At 37.4% G+C, this 14,082-nt stretch overlaps 1 long non-coding RNA gene across 1 annotated transcript; it reads left to right on the top strand.

Annotated features, from left to right (window-relative positions):
* The first annotated feature begins 4,756 nt into the window (after window positions 1-4,756).
* Window positions 4,757-9,888, top strand: LOC141575455 (uncharacterized). The gene is made up of 3 exons (XR_012503049.1): window positions 4,757-4,872; window positions 7,643-7,743; window positions 9,694-9,888. It is a non-coding gene; the product is annotated as an uncharacterized LOC141575455 (long non-coding RNA).
* The last annotated feature ends 4,194 nt before the right edge of the window (window positions 9,889-14,082 follow it).

Raw genomic sequence — 14,082 nt, 5'->3', positions numbered from 1 at the left:
TGAACAAGTCAGCAAGCAATGAACCCAGGTCTGAAGGACTATGATGGTAGAAGGCAGTGGTACTTTATCTAGATATTAGGGAAAGTATCCCTGAGGTCACTCTGGAGCTGACCTTCCATTGAGAAGGAAGCAGTCATTCAGATTCTTAGGGGAAGAATTTTCTAGGTAGAGAACAGCAATTGAGAAGTCCCTGAGGTCGAAACAAGTTTGCTGCACCCTGAGGGAGGAATTCCAATTACAGAGCAATTGAAGAGCTGGGGAAATTCCTAGTTCCAATGGCATTCCTGGGAAGGTGAAAGTGAAAGGCTTGTGACGCCTTAGTACAAATACTCTTGGGGAGGGCTGGGAACCTGCCCACCGTGCACAACACTATGCCTCTAGAAACTGCATCATGACTCACAAATGCTTTTGGAAGACAAGCCCTTGCTCAGTTGCCTATTTTGGTACCTCATTTAACTAAAACTCATTTAGGTTTGCCTACAGAGATGAACTTAAAAATCTTTAGATGAATGGAATTCATCTTAAATTTATCAGCTCAGAACAAGAAACCACCTACAGTCCAATGGCAGGCAGCACTTCCCCAGAGGCTCAGTCATGCCCTAACATGTTACATGGGAACAGAGCCTCCCAGCCAACTTCCAAACCCCTAAAAGAGACCAGAGAGGCAACATTTTCCCCAAAGGATGCCCCGTTAGCTCAGCTGGACAGGACAAGGAGAAATGGTACCCCACTGCCAAGGTGCCAAGCTGGTTTCTTCTCTATGTGAACCTGGAATGCCTTGGAGAGATGGGACATTGGGGCTGCCTGCTGGCTCTGAGATGGGCCATCCCAAGCACAGTCCTGCCTGCTCTCTGGAACACACTGCTCACACCTCTCATCCTGTGGTCATCCTCCACTGCTACTTTGTGGGCTACCTATTCTTCTGCCAACAGTGTTTCTTATGCCACCCCATTCAGCCAAATGGCTTCAAATTCAAATTCTCACTACAGGAAATGCAGATCAACACTCTGACTCTCTCTGAAAAGATCCTACTTTACAGCCAATTTTCTCAGATATCTCTGCTTTATGTATCAAAAAAAAAGTATGTGAATTTAATATTTATCAATATAGCATGAATACATTATGAAATAATTAGATTATTCCTAAGTTATGTAGCCCCATCCAGAGTATCAAATTGAGAAGTTATATATCACGGGCACTTATTTTAAATACAGCCCCAAACCATGAAATGCATTCTTTGGAGTGGTGCTGGAGACTGTGGCATGTTTTGGTCCATGCCAAGGGCAGGCTCACCTTGTGTCTGAGCTCATTTCAAACCATATGCTCTTAAAGTCTCTTTACTTCATCTGACTGGTCAATTTTTTGTTCCTAAAATCACCATTCAACCTAGGATCATAAGATATTCACACATACTTTCACAGCACCGGTATGTCTCCTTCCTAACAACTTTAATAATGGCAATTTTTCATTTATTTTCAGTGATTGATTCACCTGTCTCCCTCAGTAACTGCGACTTCCACAGCAGCAGGGACCATGTGCATTTCTGCTTACCAATATGTCCCCAGAAACTAGCACAGCTTCTGGGACACAGTAGGGGCTTAACAACTAGCCACTGGGGGAAAGATGCTATGAAATATACTCATTGGTGGAAATGTTTCTGCTTCTAAGAGTGGATCTGCCAAAAATCATTCAAATCAAGGCTAAATAAGGTTAAGGCTCAGCTATGCTGTCTTTTTCTTTAAAAAAAAACACAAGAAAGACTTTGCTGCTATTTGGGTTTAAACTGATTTTGGAGACAATTATCAAAAAGTTTGACTAACAATTTAACAACACTCATTTGTATATGTATGGAGATGACCAATTTTAAAACTTTTTTTTTTAATGGAATAAGAGTTCATTTTCAAAAAGGTTCACCCAGATTAGGCCAAATTTAAAAAGATAAGAAAAACTACCACTTACTTTGTCAGGCGCTCTCTCTCTATTATTTTCATTTAATCCTCATATCTGAATCTTACCCCAGGTCACAGATGATGAAATGGAGGGAGCAAGAGGCTGGGGTTAGACACTGACTAAGTGGCAGAGCCAGGATTCACATCTAGGTCTATTTGATTCCAAGAGCTATGTCTTAAATCTAAGCCAAACTTTAAGCTAAAAAATTAATGCTGACATTGAACAATAATGTGTTTGTTGCTCCCTCTTATGAAAAGGTACAAGACTACAGCTTAGTACCATCAACTGGGGCAAGTATTTAAAATAGAATTTGGATGCCAATGATGGGGTATCAGGGAAATGAGAAAATTCACAAAAAAGGAATAAGGAGGGATATTAACTAACATTAACCAAAAGCTTGTTTTATGCTAGATACTGTATTAGATGCTTTCATAGTAACATTTATTTTAATCCTAAGACTCCTGTGAGATGGGTAATAACAGTCAAGAAAAAAGTGGTATAGAGTAACTGGTATTTGGCTACTCCGATGCTCCTTTCCCCCTTTCTTTCTAAGGATGTGAACCTCCCACATTTCAGCTGAGTATTGTCTGGAATAAGGACAACATTCCCCAGTCTCTATTCCAGCTTAGTGAGGTCACAATACTAAATTCTGGTCAATGAAATGTAACAGGAAGTGTATGACAGCCTCTGGGAAATTTCCTTAAGAGATCATAGATGCTTGCCTTCCTCAGTCTCCTTCCCTTCCTTCCTTCCTCCTTTCTACATTGCATGTGATGTATAAAGCTCCATCTAGGGCTATGAGATTGAGGACCTCATCTGATGTTTAGCAAACCTAAAAAGTGGAACCAGCCTAAGCCTCAGGAGATTTGTGAAATCTTAATACCAGTTCTGGATTGTCTCTCTAGAAATTTTTTAATGTGAAATAGAAACAAACATCACTTTGTTTATGCCACTGTTCTTTGCAGTCTCTGTAACTGGCAGCTAATTTTAACTAATCCAGAAACTTATCCAAAGTGATCATGTAAGGTTCAAACCCAGGTCCACCAGTCTGCAAAGTCCACCCTCTTAGGCAGAAGACTGAAGAACTCCTGATTATAATCTGCAAAAGATTGGTGGTGGGGGAAGAGTGTGTGTGTGTGTGTAAAACTGCTGACAAGAATTTGACAGAAGGAAAGAAGGAAAGTTCGAATATGCTCGCAATTCTGCATACCTAAGAGACAATCAAAGGGAATATGCTACTGGACAGTAAAGAATATAGTCTCCATCAGAGGTGGACAGAGAAAGATCTGTCACCTGCATGGATCTGGAAAGAGAAAGGAAAGAGAAGCTGTGTCTCTGAAAGATGCTGCTGTATTTTATTTCCCATCTATATTTTATAAATTTCCTATATACATTTATTATTCTGTTCATAGAAAATTCTAAAAGACTCAGTCACTATTTCCACAGCCAAATTTGTCAAAGTGTAAAATTGTGTTTAGAAGTCTCATCATAATTATTAAGCACTCATTCTGTGCCCATCAGTATGCTAGATATCAAGAACAATATCAAAAAGCATCAATATTGGTTTCTGACCTCAAGCAGCTCAGAACTTAGGTGAACACATAGAAAACAACCAAGTACTACTTACATGAATAGATGGATCAGTGCAGGTGATAATAATCAGAAAGAGACTCATGAAAGAGAAGTAAAATTTAGAAAGACCTAAATTCTATATGTTTGCCTTATCTGCCCCAAATATTGTCTTAAAATGACCAATCCACCCTCAGGGCTCAGTCAATCTCTTTCTGGTAACTTGAGAAAGTCCAGAAGAAAAAGACATAGAAATAATCTGTTTTCTACAGCATCCCATTGGTTTGGGGACATATCTAGTGGTAGGCTCCTCACATTCATATGATAAAGGAGATGACTGTGAGCAGCAATGTGGCCGGTTCCTCTGCCCAATAGCACAAGCAGAGTCACAAATAACAGAAATGAAAGGATCACTACAAATTGTGTTATTGAACTGCATGACCTACATGGAGCAATCAACTCACTCCTAGGTTTGGCAGGGACTTTCTGAGTTGATTCCCTGAATAACAAAACAAAACAATAAAACCCAAACCAAACCAAAAAATTAAAAAATAAATTTAAATAAGAGAGACTCTGAGTGTCATCATCTCTGCTCCATGTGGCGGCCTTGATAAGAGTTCAGATTTCTCTGTGTCATGAGAAAATTTTTATGATTAATGGAAGACAGAATATTATCCAGTATTAACAGTTATTTTCCAATTCTGTATTATAAAATTATTTCTGATAATGGAAAATTCTCTATTTCTTTCAATTAATTAAAACATTGAAATTCTACAGTGTATAAAAGAAAGCACTGGAGTTCTGGAGAGGTGAGGCAGAATACGAAGGTAAACAGGAATCATTATTCCTTTTCTCAGAGGTATGTAATCTACAGGGGAAGCATGCAGCACCTGAAAGGGGAGGAGAGGTTTGTGGGCCACGCAGGGTTGAAGGAGGAGCATAGGAACATGGGTCTGGGAAAGTTTGGCTAGCTTTACAGTGCTCAATTGAAATACTAATTTGCAATATTTTCTCAACACCAGGGTTCAAGTTTGTTAGTCCTACTGAGACATCAGGTCAGAAGAAAAGAACAAAAGTGAGAAGGCATTCATGGCTTTGCATTCTGAGAAAGTCATCCTGCTGGTTCAACTGTGTATGATTGAGCATATTGTCATTGATGAAGAATTTTTATTTATTTTTGATCAAAAACTTCACCATGTTTTCCTGACCTTTTCAATCTCCTGGTTGCAGAGTTTTAACGTGAGCTCTCCTTGGGCCTGGGAGAAATTCTGAGAATGACCCCTGAGAATGAGCTCAGTGGTGAGAAGTCCAAGGACAGGATGAGGTCGACATTGCAAGTGTTTTTGGAATAAGGTAGCTTGACTAGAAACTGTAATTGTGCAAGGCCAGCTGTGCACTTCTGTGTGAGCTGATCCCTTATCATGGTCCCAGTCTTAAATATTCAAGACCAATTACTCTGTGTTCTCAGCCCACTATGCTGAATGACCCTCTGCCTTAACTATATGACATCCCTTCCTTTTATGACAAGTGTTAGGAAGGTGATCTTCCAGGCTCTTCTTCAAGGGAAAAACACGATTTCCTGCAGCAGGATGCCCGCCATCTCCAGCTAATCTGTCTTCTTGGAAGATGTCCAAATATTTCTTTGAAAGTTTCCCATGCATCCCATTTAAAGAATATGTACTGTCATCTGGGTCCCATATTGGAATCTGCCACACAGGAGCCAGCCAGTTATTGACTATTGTCTCTTTCCCATCCATAAAATGAAGACTTCTAAGAAAATATTTGCAAGTGAATCCAGGCTGAAAGCTTAGAATTAAAGCAGAGTTAGTGCTCCTTAGCTCCTGTGAAGTGATATAAAAAAAGCCCTGATGGGTTCTGCTAGTGACTGAGAGAGTGCTTGCTGGGATCCCTGTAAGAATTCAATCTGTGTTCCCTGGACCATGTTGAAATCTGGGCAAAAGATTTCCTAATACTGTGAAAACAGCTGGTTTCTGAGGTTCCTCATAGTCAACTTTTTCATTTCTTTGATTTGAAGTAACCCAGGTCTAATACCAGCTAGGCCTTGATTCCATGCCCCTCCCATCTTTTTATCCTCAATGACTGTGTGTGTATGTATTTGTGCATATGTGTTTCTTGGCCTAATATTAGGCTATCTGTTAATTGTAATACACATTTAATACTGAACTTCAATTCTAACCTTAACTGATTCTCTAAGACTAGGACATAATATGTATGCATATGTATGTGTGTATATGTGTGTGTATATATGTATATATACACACATATATATAGTTTGTTAAGAATTTTTAAGAATCAATATAAATTGTAAAAGAACAAGATTCAGAACATTTTAGAAATAGAGGAAAAGAGATATGAGTCAGAAAGTGTATGAGAATTGGTATCTTGGCTTCTGCTGGTGGCTCTTCTGGCAGTGAGATCTGGGGCAAGCCACTAACAGTCTAGGCAGGAGTTTCTGTTTTCTATGTGTTTAATGTAACTATCCTGGACTATATCAGAAAAGAAGATAGGAATATTTCATGTTCCAGATATCTCAGACTTCGTTTCATCTTACCACTCATTTATCATCCAACAAATGTTTATTCTATGCGTACTGTGTGCAAAACACTGGACTGGTTTCTGAGGATACATTGGTCCATTTGATGGATGTGGCCTTTGCCCTCCTGGGGTCCACAAGTCTCCAAACATTCCTCCAGGGACCGTTAGGCTGGACATGATAATTCAGTGGGGACTAATTAACCAAACCCCAGTGTGTCCCCACACCACAGTTCTCTTTGTCTTTGTCTCCTGAATCCTATGTATCCAAATGCAGGCACACCTTCCAATTATCCACTTATTCTACTAATTTATCTCTGCTAACTTCTTTATCTCCAATTCAGTCTCTCCACCAAATTGTTTTTGGAGGATTTAAAAACAAATAAACATGTGCCTTCAAGACACATATAGTTTAAAAAAAAAATACAGGCAAATATGTAGCTGGATATATGAGCAAATTCAGGGCTGATTAAAATCTCCTAGTACAGGATATTGACATGTTTCAGAGCCTATGACTCAAATATGCTTTATAATAGCTGAATGTAACCAGGTCACCTTATGAAAAAGAGCAGTATGATAATAAATCAGGCGTCCTTTATCTCATTACAAAATTGAAGGGCAAAAGTAGTTGGGTCTTACATTGGTAGATGAAAGAGTGGGCTAAAGTGGAGAGGACTTCCCAGATTTCTCAGAGAAATTGAGACCTAAAGGGCAAATTAAAAAAAAAAAAACTTAAGGCTTAAGGAAGCCTGTTGTTTTTGTGAGCAGAATAGCTTTTTGTGTCTGGTAAAGGCCTCTGTGTAACTGGGGGAGTTACAGACAGATTGATTACAAGTGAAAATGAGGGGGGAAACATACTAAAGGATGAAACAAATATGTAAGTGGGTGTAAATTTTATAATTTTACCTTCATCTTTGAGTGAACTTGATTATCAGATAAAATGCCTGGATTTGCTTAATTTACTTAACCAATTCAATAATCAGATACAAAATTTTGTTCTTCAGGGTCCTCAAGGACACAAACACACAAAAAAAGATGTGTGCATTCTGACAAAACATAATCATAATGCAAATAATTTCTATTTATAAACTATTTTATAGTTCATGCATATCACTCAAACAGTGTATTACTCTCATTTCAAAATAACATTCTCTCTCCTCTGTAGTCGGCACACCTGAGAGTGACAGCATCCCTTAGCAGTCCCCAGTCTTGCTGAGTCATTCTGTTCATCCTCCTGTAGCTCAGGCATCATTCAGAGGCCCAACAGGTTGAGAATTGACAAGTGCTTAACTATGGATCCCTAACTTACTCTGGAGGAATGCTGTAAGACTTTGGACCTCAGGAGGGTAAAGGTCACATACATCACATAGACTAGCACATCCCCAGAACCCAGTGCATTTTTGTGCATATGGCAGGCACCCAATAAATATTTGTTAGATAATAAATGAATGGGTGAAGTGAAGTCTGAGGCTTCTGAAATGCAAATTTTCTCTATCTTGTATAGTGCAGGGTCCTCTCAAGATTTAATCCCTAGCTCTGTCTACATTAACATGTTCTTATTTGATTGAAGAATCAACACACTTAAAGACTGGGATTTGGAAGTGAGAAGGAGTACATGGAAGTGATTCAGGAAGACAAGGAAATGAGACACAAGTGGCAACATTTGTCAAAGTAAGATAAAAGAATACTTATAAGATTACTTATTATATTTCTCATGTCTGTGCATGTCTTCATCTTCACCTTCTGGTAACATATACATCCATGTTGAATTGAGCCATTTTCCCCAAATCGAGGATCTTGTGACTTTGAAGTACCATAATATCTTGAGATTTCTTTGATAATTTTTGACCAATGGGTTCTAGAGATGCTGGAAACCCTGACAGTATAAAATAACAAGACAGTGTAAAAACATGAGTCAGAAAATCATGACTGCCTTTAGACATAGCTACTTAAATATAGCATGGTGACTAAAAGTATGGATTCTGGAGCAAGACTACTTAGATTCAAATCCTGACTTTGCCCTTGTGAGCTGTTTGATTTTTGTTGTTAATTAATTTCTCTGTGCCTTAGTTTTGTGTTTCAAAAATGATTTGTGGTGAGGATTAAATAAACAATACTGTTAGAGCAGTTCTAGGCGTATAGGAAGTGCCATATTAATCTTAGCTCTTATCGTGATCATGGGTAAGTCACTTATCCACTCTGGGTTTAAAGTTTCCAGGTATAAAATTAGAGATTTTGACTAGATTTTCTCTAAGGCCCTCCTGAACCTACTGTTTGCAAATGCTTACAGTCCATGTGCTTTTCTACATATATGTATGTAGTTTGTGATAGGAAAGTGCATGATTAGTAAATGCTTTCCTTGATTGATGCAAGGAGATGTTATTAGGGGATTGAGACAGTCTTCTTCACTAGGCCAAATTCCTTGAGGTTAATAGTGTATCTTTTCCTCCTCAGGATCCCAAGGCCTAATGTGGTGCCTGGGGACAGTGGGTGCTCTGTAAACTGTTAATAGATATGGAATAAATGCCTATGTCTTGTGTACCCAGATATATGGGAATGGGAAATGGTTGTAACTCCTTCCTAGTCCTTATCTAAATTAAAGCTACTTATACCGAATATTCAAAAAACATTAGTGCTCTCTACTGGAGACATTCCTAGTACAGGACTTCAAGTTTGAGTTTTTGATGGCAAATTCTGATTTGAGTTCATAAGTCCTGGATTTGAGAAGTAGGGTATAGCAGATACACATAGTTTACTGTGTTGCAAGCACAGATTTGGTGTTATGGCACTGAGGATGGCATGATCAGCATTAAAATGCCAAGTCTCATTTCTTTGCCATGTATTTATGCATTTTTTCCAGAGCAGCTTTATCTATAGATTTGTACACATGTTGTGTTTGCTCTGATTCATTTTAAGTAAAAAAAAAAAAAAAAAAAAAAAGAGAGAGAGAGACATAGCATTAATTGAAAAAGTAATGTTAAGAAAATGAAAAGACAACCCACAAAATGGTAGAAAATATTCACAAATAATATATCTGATAAGGGACTTGTATCCAGAGTTCATAAAAACAAAACTAAGCAAAACAATAGGATTTACATTTCTCATTTAAGTTATTATTTTCTCTACACCACAAGTCTTTTTTTGGCATTACTGTTTTCTTTTTCATTAATTGAATATTTTCTAATATTACTTTTTAACTTCTTTAATGATTTTCTTGCTATATATTTTTAGTTATTTTCTTAGTGATTGCTTTAGGCCTTACCAAATATGTCTTATCAAAAACAGTTTCACAATTACACCAGCAATTTCAGAGAATGTAGAAACAGCATTCCCATATAGCTCTACTCTCTTTTGTTTCTTACTGTGGTATTCTTGTCATAGGTATTATCTCTATGCATGTTATAAGCCCGACAGTACATCATTATAATTATTATTCCTTTATGTAATTTTATGTCTTTTAAAGAAGCTGAGAGGAGAAAAGAGAGCAAGTTTATACGTATAATTTTTCTTTTTTTTTAATTGAGTTATAGTCAGTTTCCAGTGTTGTGCCAGTTTCCAGTGTAGAACACAATTTTTGTTATATGTATAATTTTTCTCATATTAGCCTTCTTTCCATTTCAGGTTCTATGCATTTGTTCCTTTGGATTCAAGTGAAACATCTGGAGTCAATTCTTAACCCAATGTTGGTTTGTTCTCACCAACCTCTTTGCCCTGCTATTGGAAAATATATTACATTTCTGTATGTTATATGCCCACAAATACAATTAAATGTATACTGCTTTATGATTTTTAAACAAGATAAGAAAGGATAAGAAATAGGCAATTATACTCCTTTATAATTGCATAATTACCTTTATCAGTGTTCTTTGTTTTGTGTGTGTGTGTATTCAAGTTACTGTCTTGGGTCACTTGCTTTCAGCCTGAAGAACTAACTTTAGCATGTCTTGTAAGGTAGGTCTACTGGCAGCAGATTCTTTCAGATTTTGTTTTCCAAATATCTTTTTATTTCATCTTCACTTTTAAATGATAATTTTGCTGGATATATGATTCTTGATTAAGAGCTTTTAAAATTTGAGGGCTGAGAATAGGTTATCCTATTGCCTTCAGCCCTCTATTGTTTCTGATGATAAGTCAACTGTTAATCTTATACGAGTTTTCTTAAGCAACATGTCATTTTCCTCTTGCTGCCTTCAAGATTTTCTTTGGCATTTTTACTATGTGTCTATTCATGGGTCTTTTTGAGTTTATCCTACTTGCAGTTTGTTGAATCCCTGGATATGTAGATTTAAATTTTTTAGGAAATGGGAAGTTTTTAGCCACTAATTTTTCAAATATTTTCTGCTCCTTTCCTTCTCTGTTCTTCTGGTGCTGCCTTTACATGTCTGTTGGTATACATTAGTGTCCCACATTTCTCTGAGACTTTGCTCATTTTTTCTTCATTCTTTTTTCACTCTGTTCTTGGATTGCATACTTTCTATTGAACTATTCTTAAGTACTTTTACTTTCTGCCCGTTTAAGTGTATTATTGATTCCATCTAGTGAATTTTTAAATTTCAGTTATTGCTCCTTTCAGTTCCAAAATTTCCATTTGGTTATTTTTAATAATTTCTGTCTCTTTATTAATGTTCTCTATGTGATGTGACACTGTCATCATGCTTTACTTCTAAAATCATGGTTTTCTTTGTTGCTTTGAACATATTTATAATGGCTTCTTTTCTCACATCTGGTCTCTCCTGCAGGTGGCTTTATTGCCTGCTTTTCTTCTGGTATCTAGGCCATAATTTCCTGCTTATTTTGCATGTCTCATATTTTTTGGAAAATGAACATTTTAGATATTGCAGCAACTTTGGGTACTGGCTTCATCTCTCCCCTCTTTCAGTGCTTGTCATTGTTGTTAGCTTGTTTACTTGTTTAAAGACTAACTGGATTATTTTAGTGTTGTCCATTCCCTTCTCTTACTCCTCTATCCCCTAAACAGACACAGGGTAAAGCCTCTGATGTTTTTCCTCAGGGATTCATCCTTGGACATGCCCAGCCACTTTGGGATAACATGGTTTTAGCAGGACTTAGGCAGTGTTTGTCTAGTTACCTGACTGCACTAACCTCTGAAACTCCACTAACTGCTGGTTAAAAGCTCTATTGTTCATAACAATGCCCTGGAGAATAAATTATTTACACCCTAATCCAGTCAAATTCAGGCAGCTATGAAGGGACAGTTCCTGATGGTCAAAGTTTGAAATTTATTCAGACTCTAGTTCTTGCAGCTGGTTTCTTATTTTTCTCCAGCAACTAGTTGGCTTATCATTTAGCCTGTATCTTCAATGAATTTATCAGTCTCCTCCCCATTGCCTCTCACGAACACTTCTACTGTTTTTGAAAGCAAACTTAGATTTAAACTTCATATGCTGTTGCAAATAAAGTTGGCTCCTTTGGGGAGATAATTTGAGCTCTCTGTTCTATGGTCTGCCTTTCCTCCCAGGGAAAATCTCTGAGCTACAACTCTGGTGCTGGAGTAAGGAACAATAGGTCAATTCTAAGTGACAGCCCAGTTTGAAGAAGTAAGTGCTCAGTGGATATATGGGCAAGAGCCCCAGGTGTCCTTGGCTTGTCTCCCTTGGCACAAGCCCCTGTCATATGAGCTGAGTCAATAGCAATTGGGACCTCAATGTCCTACCATGCCCAAGGTAGAACCTTTGTCTCATGAGAGGAAACATGGTGGAAGAATGGGGCCCCCACCTGTTGGCTGCAGTAGTACAGAACTTTGCCTCAGCAACAAGTATCTAGGGGCAGTATGAGAAATGCTAATGTCATGTCCTTCCCAGGAAGACAACCCTCCAACCAGGACCTGGGGGGAGTCAAAAACTTGTGTTCTCGGTTGTACAAGTCTGGGTGGAGTTCCCAGCTCAATGAGCGGAGAGGGGAAAAGTGCGGATCTTCAAATACTAAAGACTCATCATTTTATGGAGCTTTAGTAAATATTCTTGAGTAAATGTGTCTTCATTTGCTGTATATCTGTAGCGGCATTTCCATTTGTGTATGCTCATAAGGCCAACTATTTTTAAATGTGTTTTAAAAATAGTTTTCATCAGTTTTTTTGAAGAGTGATTCTGAGTTGCACACCATCGTGCCAGAAGTGGAGCCAGGAAGGGGAAACTGATACAGTAGAGATTAGCATTCTCTTTAACTGAGGGCTTGCTGTATCTTTGGTTGCTAGTGGAAGGCCTAAGATATATTTGTAGTATTAAAAATAAAAATTAAAAAATAATTTTCTAATGTTAGTATGTTAGAAGCAAAGCATAAGATGGCAATTCCTGTAGATGATTTGTTGCTTGAATCCTCTGAGAAGAAATCTTTAGAGAACAGGAGACATAGGAGGATGCAATTTCCCAGGCATTTCTCAAGGGAGATCATGTAAGCATTTCTAGAAGCCAGCACTCAAAGCATCTTGGGATGGATACTCTGCTGTAAAGAGACTAAGAGAGTTCAATATCAGCTATCAAAATCAACCTCATAAAAATAATCATATTAAAGAGTATGTAGAGTAAAGAAACTCAGTGTAGTGTTTACTAACAGCTGCTCCAAGAACCCAAATCAACCACATAAACAAAATTGTAGCAACAGTAATAAAAACAATATAACAGTCACTCTTATTGGACACTTTCTACCTTTAAGGAAGTACACTTACTATCTCTAATCCTCATGATCACACAGTAAATTAGATATTATTCCTACATTTATGCAAGTGAAGAGATTAGACTTAACATATTCTAGGTCACTTAGCTTGGTTCTAGAGCTTAGTCTCAGATGCAAGCTCTCTGACTCCAAGGCCTGTCCTCTGTCCATTACTTACACAAAACTGTCCAAAAAGGGGTGAAGAAATGAGAAAAGAAAGAAAAACAAAGGGTAAAAATAGATAAGAGAATAAAGTGGTAAGGAAAAATGTATGAAAGTATAGTCATGCATGGGAGTGCCAGGGCAGGATCAACAGGTTCCCCTGTAGCTCTTCATTAGCACAAATACCCTCCAATTTGGTCTAAGCCTTCTGAGGTGAGCTTCATCAAGGCTCAACAATGCTGAACCCACAAATGTTTTCAATGTAGCCCTATTTCTACATTGGGTTTTTGCTGAGAAGTCTGAGGAAAAACTCCCTTAAAATTTCCAGAAGCCCAATTGTTTGAGAGCATCTATGATACATACTGTATCTCCTCAGAGAGTCTTTTTCTGATTTTGTCATACTCCAAGGATGCAACCATAATGATTCTGAGGTTTAAGGAAAAGAATCTTCAGTCATGTCCTTCATTTCATATTTGACCCCTCCATCTTTTTTCTTTTCTTTTCTGGCAACACCCTGGATTTGTTCTTTGCTTGGAAACCATTCATGAATTTAATTTTAGGATCATTTCCCTTCCTGGGAACTGCTGCTTTGTGTCTTCCTATTCCCCTTCCCAAAATTGAGTTTATGGTCTCCATAAGATTATATATCATGACAAAATATCTTACAAGTCTCCTTCAAATTTCACTGCATTTTGCAAATTGTGATGAGTTGTATTTTTATTTTTATTTCATTGAATACATTTTCAAATCCCTCTTGAGACTTATTTGACCTATTTATAACGTAGAAGTGTGTTGTTTACTATCCAGGTATTTTAGGACTTTCCAGCTATCTTTCCATTGTTGATTTCTAGTTTAATTTCACTCTAGTCTGAGACATACATTATAACATTTCTGTTCCTTTCAATTTTTAAGGTGTGTTTAATGATACATAATGAGGTCTATCTTGGTGAATGTTTCATGTTAGCTTGAGGAAAATATGTATTCTGATGTTTTTGGTATTCTATAAATGTTGATTACATCCTGTAGATTCCAAATAGAAAAATCAATCAATATAATATACCACATTAAGAGAGCAAAGAAAAAAAAGGTCATCCAATTGATTCACAAAAATCCTTTGATCAAATTTAATAATTTTTCTGTTAAAAAAATACTAAAAAATTAGGAATAGAAGAAAAC

The sequence above is a fragment of the Camelus bactrianus genome, chromosome 3, assembly GCF_048773025.1.
Source record: "Camelus bactrianus isolate YW-2024 breed Bactrian camel chromosome 3, ASM4877302v1, whole genome shotgun sequence".
Lineage (NCBI taxonomy): Eukaryota > Metazoa > Chordata > Mammalia > Artiodactyla > Camelidae > Camelus > Camelus bactrianus.
The sequence above is the reverse complement of the archived record's forward strand: the minus strand, read 5'-3'. Positions and strand labels throughout refer to the sequence as shown.